Genomic DNA, 12132 nt, shown 5'->3' with positions numbered 1-12132 from the left:
CAAGAAGCAGCTGCAGGAGTTTCTGATATACCCAAGAGAAAAATACAGGCATGTCTCATATATAGTACTTTCTACAAAGAACAAACAGGGATTTAACAGCTACTTGTCCCCTTCCTTAAATTTTCAAAAGTCTTAAGGGTAAGAAGGCTTATATACATGAAGATGAAATCATCCTCTATATTAACAACATATTTGGCATAAGGGGAAAAAAAAAAATTAAAAAAAATCAGCATTTTTGGACAAAGCCAACCATGGGCAGAGAAGGGTAGATTAAGTTAGAAAAGGGAAACCAGAAAGAAGGTGCCAACTTTCAAGGAATCTTACATATTTATCTTACATCAGGATGAAGCAAATCTAAGATCAGTATTTTCACTCATGCAATTTTGTAGTAGCGACAAATGTCAGTGCAAAACAATAACCTGAGCTGCTGGTATTCAGACAGCCACAGACCTATGCTGAACTAACCATCTCTGCAGCTGCGAAGATACTGTTACTACAGTGAGGAACTAACCTGGAGCACGCATTTCACAAGGCCAACATCATCAGGTTTTGACTGGCTGCAAAAACTGCAGCTCATCATCACAGGAAAACTGCTTGATTAAATTAAACACTGCACAATCTATTAGAGCTCTGCATCAATAGCCAGGCATCCAAATATAATTCCTGCAAGAAGTAAGGTGGGAGAAGACACTGCAAGTTCTAAGCCAAGATGAAATTGCCATACAGGGATGAGAATTATGTGAAGGCTGGAGATTTCCATGTTTACTTTAGAGCGTGAAATTCAGAGGAAAAGTAGAGCTGGTAAAATACGCCAAAATACAGGTGGGAAACAAAAACTAAGTCTGATTCTGAAATAAATGGTGACAAATCCACTGATTTCAGAAGGATTCTCTGAGGATGCAGAATAAGAGGTATGGTCTGGTGGGATTCCTCCTTGGGAGAATTGCAGTTGACCCAAGGACAGGTACCTGGTGTTCAGAAACAGTGCAAACCTTCTCAATTTATTCCTGACCAGAATGTACTCTCTGAAAGGGAAATAAGGGAAGCTCAGGTAGCCACATCCTTTCCATTTGGGGTCACTGACGAGAGCATCCTTAATACAGCAAATTCATACTACACACAACAATAGATTTACTTGATAAAGATGCTTATCAGAGACAATTACTGCAAGCTAAGCAGCAATGAAACAGTGAGGTATCTGGAGCTCCAGCTAAATGCAAATTAGCAAAAAGCTTTGTTATTAGTAATATAGGCCACTGTAGTCCTTTTATAAAGTCATGAAAAAGGTTTGTTAGGTTGGGAGAGGGAGGATGGTTTTTTGTTGGGGTTTTGTTTGTTTTGTTTTTTAATCCATCACAAGTCAGGTTATTCAAATTTCAGACTGAACATCTCAATTGGAGCAGTTTTGTCACGCAGGCAAGAAAGGAGAGACAAAGACAAAAAGTATTCCTTGGATATATCAAGGACTAATTTCTGGCTTTCATATAAAATTCTGTTGTGTAAGCAAATTAAGCAAAAGCCCTGAATAAATAGATTCCAAGTTCCTACAAAGCGTTACAGGAGCTCAATATTATCCACTTTCTAAAGAAACAGCAAAGATACTAGGAGACAAAGTACCTGGTGCGAGATCCCACATGGGCCAGCAGCAGCGTCTGAAACAGACACCAGATTCGTCAAACTTCGTCAAGTGCTTCAGCCCTGCAAAATCCACTTAAAACTACTTCTTTGGGGGAAAAGAATGAAATCCTGGTACTCGATTCAACTGGGAAGTTTCCCAGACTTCCTTGAGACTTGAGCAGCGCCAGATTTCCTCCCAGATCAGGACACGTTTGCTCTTACGAAGTAAGAAGTACTTACAGAAGAGTTTTTCCTTTAAAACTATGCATCGAACCCCTTTTGTACATCCCTATTACCCATGTTCTTTATCCAGAATACCTTGATACAGTGGCGTTACAAAGGGCACTGTCGCAGGCTCTCTACAGAGAGTGAAATGTCCTTGAAGGACAAGAGACATCATCGTTCCACTATACATAGATTTACCTTTTTGTTTTCCCCGGCCTGTTGTGTAGGCCCAATCAGTCAATGAAAGGGAATTTCATCCTTGCACGGCAACAATGACAGCCTTTCTAATCCTGTCAATATCCTAATAGTAACTATTTCAGCTAACCATGTGTCCTGTCATCAGTTTGATCCACATAGGCTGTGAAGGGGGCTGGAAACACTTAAAGAAAACTATTACTAACTATTTACAAACTCCATTACAGTTACAGCATACATAAGGTTTTAGATGAATCTCTGTATATATTTACCTTTTTGTATCAGCTTTAAACAGAAGTGTCAGCAACATACAGTGTGTACAATGCATCAGCACTGACAAAATACATTCCCTGCCTCAAAGAAACTATTACCACCTAAATATCTGTCATATTTATAATCTGTACATGGTGAATGAGAGAGCAACTTTTTGTTGGGTGGTTGGGTTTGTTGTCTGGTTTTTTCCACAACTATGAAGCAAATATGAACTCTAAATTTATATTGAGTGGAATTTCTGGACACTTACTACAAGAAGAATTTTGCCACACACACCTAGGTAGGATCTAATTATGGCGATTACAAAGAAGCTACTTTCCAACATTAAAGGTTTGGAGGTCTTTATCCTTCTACTACTTATGTAGGTTGCAATTTTAGGCATTCAGATTTTCTCTCTGAATTCTGTGGGACTTAAAGTAAAATACACATTACTTTTTGCAAGACTGGCACTCCAATTAGTTTCTCCAAAACCATCAAAAAGGTTTATTTCATAAAGATTTACTTCACAAACCAGCTCCGCTGCACGAGGCGGCCACCTCATGGCTTGACCTCAAGAAACAGAGCAGAGAAGTGGGATCTTGGCAAGTAAAAAGCTGTTCAAATTCCCTTTCGCTTCGACAGAAACCCACCACGTTTGAAAGAACGTGGCAGCCATATTACCAGTAATGGAAGCCTCTTTTTGCCAAATGTTTTCATCCATAACGTTGCCTTGAAAGATTAAAAATTCCCAGAATATTAACTAGGATACTTGCAATCACAGATGGAGCAAGGTATTAGGGCAATTATTAGTACACTCTTTGTACGAAAACACATAGGCAGTTGGAAGGCTTCTCTCATCAACTGCTTTTCCTTAAACATATGACCCAACTATAAACCATCTTCAACTTGTAAATAAAAATACGTGCCGGTGCACAGTAATTGAGGCAAAGGTTTAAGCTGACCAACTGCAGAAGGTATCAACGACTCGGCTTTTCAAGCGTTATAGCATCTTTCCCTTCTCACCCCGAATCCCCAACTTCTGCTCATGAAAACTACAGGTCCCAGGAGGCATTAGCGAATCGCGATCCAGGCAAGCTATTCAGGTAAAAACACAGCACTGTACACTGGGGCCTGTGGTTTCCAGCAGCCACATTCTTCCTGAAGATGAGCCCAGATGTAGGCCATATCGCACGCTTCCACGGGCCAGCAAGCAATATACACATACTGTACAGGGAGACCACTGCTAGTAATCGTCAGGTAAGCTGGATCAGTATCCAGTGCTCATATGTCAAAATTAAGAGGACAAAGATTTCAGTAAAAATACACAGCAGCTAACCAATAATTCCCAAAGAATAACCAGCAGCTTAGCTACTTTCAAACATGCAGGACAGGCCATGGCTTTTTAACATTTTTATACTAAAGTGCGGTAAGAATTTTATTTTTTTCTTCCCAAGACAGCTATGTTTATTAACATTAAAGAGTGCTCTCCTGAATATCAATAGGAAAAGTATGTTTGGAGAGGGGCACATTCTCCCTGTCCAGAACTTAGCAATCTGGAAACAAATTACTTTCTTCCTCCATTTCTAAAATGTACTGAAGCAGGAGCTTGCATCTTTTCCAAAAAGAAGCAGAGCTTAGCTGAAAATTAAATAGCTGTATCTCGGCGTAGGCCTCAGAGAAGAATATGCTGTACTTTGGTTCAGTAAAGGGAAGGGCAGCTCCCCCTACCAGTCTGTTCTACGAAGGTTTTAATCGAGGAAGGAAACAACCAGGGATCAAAATGAGTAAGTCCCCCTTTCTTCCCCCCCCCTTTTCCCCGAGCTCCGGATTATTATTATTAAAAAACAATATTATGCATATATAATTCCTTCTAAGTACTTATATGTTTCATTGGTCTTTGCAGAACGTGACAGTCCTTGCAGCGTTTCCAGGCTCACAGGCAGCACCCGTGCAAACATGCAAAAGAAAAAGGACCAACATTCTGACCCAAGCAAAGGATGGTGTCCCGTTGCAACAAAAGACAAATGGTGACACTTCAGTTACCTGAAAGACATCCTGATGCACTTCCCTATAGAGGCAAGAGGCCTCAGGAGCATCTAAAGGTTTTGTCAACACAGCAATACTGTCCGTAGGCCAAAGACAGCTGTTGCCATAGTTACTATCAGTCAGCTTATCAGAAAATAATTATTGCAATTACTCAGAAGTTTTGTTAAAACAATTTAAAGCTTCAATAGGATACCACTTGATCTCTTCAATTAACTGTTTGCAACTATGATGTCATTGGGATCCACATAGTTAACGACACTGGGATCTGCAGGGTTGGAGGGGAACAAGGGAAGGAATCAATGTTCCTTCTCCCTTTCAAGTACTGACAGCTTGTATTTCGCAGACAGAATCAACAAAACCGAACCGACCGCGAGCTCGGCTGCTCTGCTAGAGTCCTCCTCTCGCAAGCCTGGACACGGAGTCCAAGCACAGGCAATCTTAGAGTCACAGGCTCAAATCTGCCCTCATTTGTTTTTAACCATTTGCATATCAGTACTCCCATCCAAGAAACACACTAGATACATTTTCAAAACATCTTTCTAGTTCCACACACAATGGTGGAGTCCCTCAGTTAAGAGGCCCACAGCACAATTTCTGTAGCAAGTGAACTTGTTAACATTCCCTTTTGTCCTACAAGCGCAGTACTGTCAGGTGGAAAGGCACCTGCAAAATCTGATTCCTGGAGAATCTGGAAAACACACATTTAAGAAATCCGACATTTAAAAAAAAGCATAGGAGCCGTGTGAACACGGCCTACAACAGAGCTCGCGTTAAGCAGAGCCTCACTCCTCATGTACTACCTATAAAAGCATTCACACCAGTAACAACAAACATTAGTCTAGGGCTGGGGGGGGAAAGGGGGGCGGTAGTATCTGGGGGCGGGGGTGTGTTTTAAAGCATGCTTTGAGTACACAACCTCCAACTCAAAGAGTGAGCATTTGCAATGACAGTAAACAAGAAATCTCAGGTAAGAGGGACGGAATAATAGGTCAAACCACCTAGGCAAAGAGCTTTTAAGGCACAGGGTACTTGATAATTCCAACAGAGACATTGGAATGATGTAAACAGTAAACCAGAAAATAAATACTGCAGAAGCCTATACCAAGTAGCACATTCTTTCCTCAAAAGCCTGGGATGATCAAAGTATTAAAACAAAACATTCTGTGGTAAAGTTAGGGCTTTGTTAGGGCAGTAGGCACAGTAACCCTCTGAGACCAAAGGAAGGGACCTTTCAGAACTTTCTACATTTTTAAAAATTATTTTAAGGACAGGTGATCATAATTTTAAAGTCCGACTGTCACACGAGTGCACCTCTGCTCAGCACTAAGTAAAAATCAAAAGAGTTTTTAAAAATGTACACGTTTTACAGCCATTCTATATCTACACTCGCCACTTTGCTTTTGACATAACAAAACCAGAATGGAACAAACTTAAAATTATACTTCACCAGTTTTAATCCAGTGAGGAACTTGGTAAAGCGCAAGAGCCATAAATTATTTAAAACAGAAAAGAAATACAGGGGCTCTTTGTTTTATTTTAAGTGTGTCTGTATTTGCAGTAAGAAAAAAAGAAAGGAAAATAAGAAAATACAAAGTTCCCTCCCCCCGCCAAATGTAAATAAACTTCTTTTTTTTGCCTGCATAATGCGTGTCTCTACCACCAGCACACGCCAGACACTGGCTTTGTGCTGTACTGAACATGAAATATTAATGTAAGATACCTATAAAAACTACCCTTCAGTTCACCCTCTATTTACAGGGTACAGAAGTAAATGTCTTGCCCCTTGCATTCAGCAGGCATCTCAAAACCCCTCTGCAAGCTGCCCCACCTTTCCAGTATATGGTTTGTTCCTAAATAACCTTTGTGCAGTCAAAATACATCAGAAACAGGATGTGAGCTTGCTTTCTGGCTCAGAGTAATTGAACAAGGGCAATTCACGAACGTACAGGAGCCAGGCCTTTTGTGGAGTCTTACACTTCTAGTATATAGCTACGCATGTGACTGCACAGTTGTGAGCATAAAGGGTGAAGGGGACAGCGAAGAAATGCTATTAGAAGCTTAATAATAGGTTTTTAGCGCTGCCCCTTCTACAGAAGGATCCTCTCCTGAAGGCTGGTTCTGCTTTACAGCTCACATCACCACCGTGTGATGGCCCTCCAAAAATCAAAGCCCTGTCACACTATGAAGTTCTTTCTGGAAGATTTTAAACAAGCAAAACCAACAAACAACAAAGCCGAAACAATAGTAAAAAGGTTAAGTCACCAACATGTGTTTCTCACATGACGTTCATCTTGAGTTTCTGATACCCGCGCAAAATGCCCCTAACGTACAAAATAGACAGTCCATCAAGGTTCTCACAAACCGGTACTGAAATGAAAGAGAAACCTCTGGCATAAACAAATTCCAGTAGTATCTATTAAATTTGACTGAATAAAGTTCTCCAGGGCTCGGACAATAAGAGAACTAACAGCTACAATGTGTTCACATGCAATTATGACCCTTATAAACAAACTGCGTGAACAACCCAAGTGATAGCTGGGCTCGCTACTGAAGCTTTCCAACTGCACACAGAATTTCCACAACTTTCTAAGGCACCATTAAGACACATCGCTTTTTCCTAAAAGAAAAAAAAAAAAAAAAAGACAAAAACCCATGAACATTGTCTCCTTTGTACAGATCCAGTCCCAGGATTTTATTTTTTAAGATTACAATTTCTACAGTGACATTTAACAGACACACACAAAACTTTATCTCTAAAAAAAGAGAAGTAAAGTTGGAGTAAGAACTATTGAGGGCCAATGCTTGAAACACAAAGCTGAATGGCCTAGGGTAAAGAGAAATCTTTACAAAACCTAAACTGAGAACAGAGATCTTACTGCTGAAGCTGGAACACACAAGAGCATTTTTTTCTCTGAGCAGCGTAAGTTTCAGTTTCCTACTCTTGCTTTAAGTTCTCTGAAGGAAGAGTTTTGTGTTTTCATTGCCTAAAGGAAGAAAACCACTTTCAAATGCCGCCTTCTCCCTCACAACAAATCCAGTTCAGGAAGAGCAAAGATTAAAAGCTTTCAGGTAGAAATCTTATGATGACTAATGGTAAAATAATTATTATTAACAAAATATTCCTTAACCCGACATTTTGTATTACACACCATGTTAGCTTTTTGTTAGTTAACTGAAAAAAATCACTAAAACCCATAATGGGATCCACTCCAAGTTTCTTGTTGCTCAGGTCAGCACGGCTAAAAACTGGGGGTATGACATAGTTGACATCCAGCTGGTAGTAAGTACTCAGTGAGCAAGTACCTACCTTTTGCTGGACAATCTCTTAAGACCTTGAAGTGATAGTCTGTACGTGTTACTATGCAACACAAAATCAACGGATAAAGAGGTTGCTTCATACTCACTTTATATCAGCTCAAACTTCTAGCTGATGTAACCATCATACAATAATCTGATTTCTCTACCACAGTAAGGTCAAAAGGTTTAAAAACATGCAAGAAGCACTTCACCTATTTTTTTTTAAAATACAGTTTTAAAGTGTCATTTACTGAGCTACACAGTTCCTTTCTAGAAAATAATAAAAAAAAAAATCTCCCCAAAGAAACAGTTTCATTCAGCTATCACGAAACATAAATAAAATTCCCAAAGCCTGTGATCTTTCTACTAAAGTGTGGTAATTAACTTCTCCAACTAATATGGGTAGGTACACACGGGTTTTTTGGTTTCTCTTTCAAGATCTGTTCTTACTAGTCATTTAATGTCACTATTTAACTATACACGAGAAAGTTATATTATACACAATCACTAACAAGCTTACTATAGAAGTTTTAGCATCACACGTTAACCTGGTAGAAGTTGTGAATTTTAGATTCCTAGGGTTGGATTATTTTTTTTTTCCTAAGGCTTTGAAAAGCATGTTATTTTCTTCACAAATTATGTCCCAAAATAAGCCTCTTTTCATCAAAATTAAATATTTCCCTGCCATGTAGCACATCCAGCCTCACCAGCTAGCTCCAGGCAAGCACAGGAAAGGCAGGGAAAGCTGACTTATAAAACTGAAACTAAGCAGGTGTCTTCATTGTTGGAAGCAAGTACAATGAAATAAAAAAAAAAATAAAAAATAAAAAAAAAAGAGTAAACAGCCCAAATCCTTTTCATTTCTGATACCTGGAAATCTACAGCTAAGCAAAAAAGATGTATCTATCTATCTATGCGGGTGTACAGGACTATCTGTCCTTTAACCCGATAACACGCAGCAACACACCTAGTTAAGAAAACTTCACTGGCCCAAAAAAGCCTACCCCTGACTAGGTCCCTGCCATTACTGAGCACACATCCCCACCCCATTTTTCCACGTTCAGACCTACCGTACATCACAGCACACAACTTTCTGGCGACACACAAGTTATCATCACCTTCAGTGGGACCTTTTTACGTGCAGTTTCCACAGTGAACAAAAGTTCATTGTCAAGCTCGGGCGCTGGGGCCCAAACAAACATCCAGGGGATAAGAGGGGGAGAAAGAGGGAAAGTGCTCCTATCCACAAATAAAAGATTTGCAGGCAATCACCGTTACTTACAATTAAAAAGTGGGAACAGGTGTAGCAGATATCATACTTTGATAGCTGAACAAAGAATATTACAGCACGTGACTGAAATGTGATGACATTTGTTCACCAATCGAAAACAAAAGCCACTCTCCAATGGCACTCTTTCCTCCACCCCCAAGAATTAGGAACTTGGAAATCTCTCCATATTGAAATACATCTGTTCATAGCCTCATTTTTTTTGACACTTGAGAAGAAGTTGAATGAAGAGCTTCATGCATTAATCCAATACGAATTCACCTAAAAACCTCAGCGTACAACCCCGCCAGCACCCACCAAACTGCAGAGGTGGTTGGGGGAAAAGCTCTACCGACAGCAAAGCTCGGAATAATAAAGAAAAAAAACCAAAACCAAAACAAAACACACAGCACCTCAAAAAAAAAAAAAAAAGAGAAAAAAAAAAAAAAAGGAAAAATCCCGCAGAATAGCAAGTGAAGAAAGGAGCATGCACAAGTGGACTATACCAAATGGCAGAGTCCCACATAGAGCCCCGCTCCACCTACACAGACACAGGAGGGTTGGGGAAAAAAAAAAATAAAATAAAAAAAAAATAAAAATAAAGAAGTCGCCGTCCCCGATGCCAGAGCGGGAGCGGGAAACGCCGGCGGCGCCCCGGCCCCGTACCTGTGCGGGAAGGGCAGCCCCAGGGCGAGGGGGGCAGGCCCGGCTCCAGAATAACAAGTTGCAGAAGAAACGGAATTTTCCCGGCGCTGCTCGGGCCACAAAGACGAATGAAAGGAAGGAGGGGAAAGGAAAGGAGGGGGGGGGGGGGGAGTAAAAAAAAAAAAAAAAGAAAAAAAAAAAAAAAAAACCACCACGCAACAGCGGCTTTACTACGAATTATCCATCACCGAAAGCGGCATCATTTCCCAGATAATAATAAAACTTCCCCGACAGCATCGCGGCGAAGGACTCGACCGAGAGAAAAGGGCCTGGAAATAATCATCCTGAAGGAAACCGGAGGGGAGGGGATAAGCCTCCCTCCCCCACCCCATCCCCAGTGCAATGTGTCATCTCCTTCCCCTGCTCCTCCCCCCAACCCCAATGTGTCACCTCCTCCTTTTACCCCAAGTGTCACCCTCCTCCACCTCTCCCGCTCCCGCTCGCAAAACTTCTGCCGGCGCCCGCCGGGGAGGCCGGGGGAGGTGGGGGGTGGGGGGGGCCGCGGTGGCGCCCCGGGACGCTCCGCTCTTCTCTCCCCCCCCCCCCCCCCCCCTTCCCCCCACCTCTCAACCCTCCCACCACCCCCCCGAGGGAGGGGCCGGGGGCCGCGGAGAAGTTGCTGCTCCTCATCGCCAAGTTGGCCGGAGAGTGCTGGGCCGGCCGCCGCCATCCTCGGCGCCGGAGGGGGAGGCCGGGGGGGGAAGACGGAGGGAAGGGGGGGGAAAGGGGGGGAAGAACGGCGCCCGGGGTTGGGGAGGTGGGGGGAGGCAGGGAGGAGGAGGAGGAGGAGGAGGCGAATCCGAAAGGTGGGATACTACACCCTGCTGGCGGCGGCGGTGGTGGTGCGGGCCGGCCGGGGTCCCCCTGGCAGGACCTCTCTGTGAGGGGGAGGACTCTTCTTCATAGGGGGAGGGTGCCGGCGCCGCCGCTCCTCCGGGCCTCCCTGTCCCCCTCTTCTGGGCGCCTCTCTCTCCTCTCTCCTCTCACTTTCTTTAAGCTAAGCGGGGAGTGGAAGATGGTAGGTTGCTCCCTTCTCCTCCTCCTCCTCCTCTTCGCTCGCTCTCGCCTCTGTGGGGTCCTTTTCCTTCCCCCTCTCCGCGGGGGGCTCCTCCTGCGGCGGGGAGGAGGGGGCGGGCGGGGAGAGAGGCACGAAGCCGGAGAGGCGCAGGAGGAGAGAAACTGTGACACAAAAACAAGCCGAGAAGCTGAACTCTTCTTCAATCCCATTCACCCGGCCCGGCCGCAGCACCGCTCGACGGGATCCCTCCGCCGCCGGCCTGCCTGCCTGCCTGCCTGCGGCGCGCTCCCGACACGCAGCCGCGCGCGCCCCCGCCCGCCCGCCCGGCCCGGCCCGGCCCGGCCCGGCCCGGCCCGGCCCGCCGCCGCCGGAGACCCGCGGGGGAAGCGGAGGGGAGGGGGGGGGAGCCCGCACCGACGGACCCATCCCCGCCCCGCACCCCGCCACGGCAGTGGGGCGCCACCGGCCGGGCCCGGGCCGGGGAGTGGAGGTGCGGGGAGTGGTGGTGGTGGGGGGGGGTGGTGGTGATCGGAGAGGGCGGGCTCGGCGGCTCCTCCTGAGGGGGACTACTTGACGTGTCGGTGCGGCGAATTTATTTCCCTTTGCCTAAGGAACGGGCTGTGCTGCGGCCCCCATTGCCTAGGGAAAAAGCCCGGATGTAAAGTGAGTGAAACTAAAGTAGAGTGAAGTAGGGCACCAAACTCTGCCGGAGGGCGCCGGGGGGGGGGGGGGACGGGGACGGGGACGGGGGGGGACACACACCGCCCCGCTGTTGCCACCGCCGCCGCCCCGCCGCTACCGGACTGGGGGTGCGAATGAGGGAGGAAGGGGTTGCGGAAGGGGGGAGGGGGCGGGGGGGGGCGGCCGACCCACCGCCTCCTTACCCACCCCCCCCAAACACCCCACCACCACCCCCCCCCCGCCCGGCCCGGCCCGGCCGGCGCGCGGGGCTCGGCGGGGGCGGGCGCGCGGGCGCGGGGCCGCGCGCAGGAAGCTGAGGCGGGCGGGAGGAGGAGGAGGCGCGCGGGGCCCTGCCGCGAGGGGCTCCGCACAGGAAGTTGATGCAACAGGGCCGGGGAGGGGGGGGGGGGGGCGCGCGCAGGAAGCGGCGGAGGGGGGGGGGTGGGGGGGGGGTAGAGGCGTCGGGAGCGCGCACCGCGTCCCTCTCGGCCGGGGGGCCGCGCCGGTGCATCGGACCCGCCCGCCCGGGAAGGGCCGCCTTCCCCTCCTTCCCCTGCCATGTTATTCGCAGGAATAGCGCAGCCGCTCATCGTGCGGCTGGGGAGGGTCTTCATCCCTTCCCTCCTCCTCCTCGCCGCCGCCGGTTTCCGCCTCGCCGTGCGGGTAGCAGCGGCGTTTGCTGATTTATTTATTCACGTAGCGCTCCGGCGGCGGGCGGTGCTGCCGTTTGCTGTCGTGCGAGCAGCGGGGGGAACGGCAGCGCATCAGCTTTCCCTCTGTTTTACTATCCCCACCCCCACCTCCCACCCCCCTTTTCCTCTTTTAATTC

General features: G+C 46.3%; 1 protein-coding gene across 3 annotated transcripts in view; it reads right to left on the bottom strand.

Annotated features, from left to right (window-relative positions):
- PHF21A (PHD finger protein 21A) overlaps positions 1-10901 on the bottom strand; it is a 135059-nt gene extending 124158 nt beyond the window's left edge. The window contains exon 1 of one of the 3 annotated variants that reach the window (XM_074148456.1): positions 10425-10901. The gene's annotated coding sequence lies outside the window, so the exon portion shown is untranslated. Of the gene's footprint in view, positions 1-8914; positions 9032-10424 lie in introns of those variants that run through there. The other 2 variants (XM_074148458.1, XM_074148457.1) reach the window with 2 other exon arrangements.
- Positions 10902-12132: the final 1231 nt, after the last annotated feature.

This window comes from Numenius arquata, chromosome 6, assembly GCF_964106895.1.
Source record: "Numenius arquata chromosome 6, bNumArq3.hap1.1, whole genome shotgun sequence".
Taxonomy (NCBI): Eukaryota; Metazoa; Chordata; class Aves; order Charadriiformes; family Scolopacidae; genus Numenius; species Numenius arquata.
Note: the sequence above shows the minus strand (reverse complement) of the source record. Positions and strands in the feature narration are given on the sequence as shown.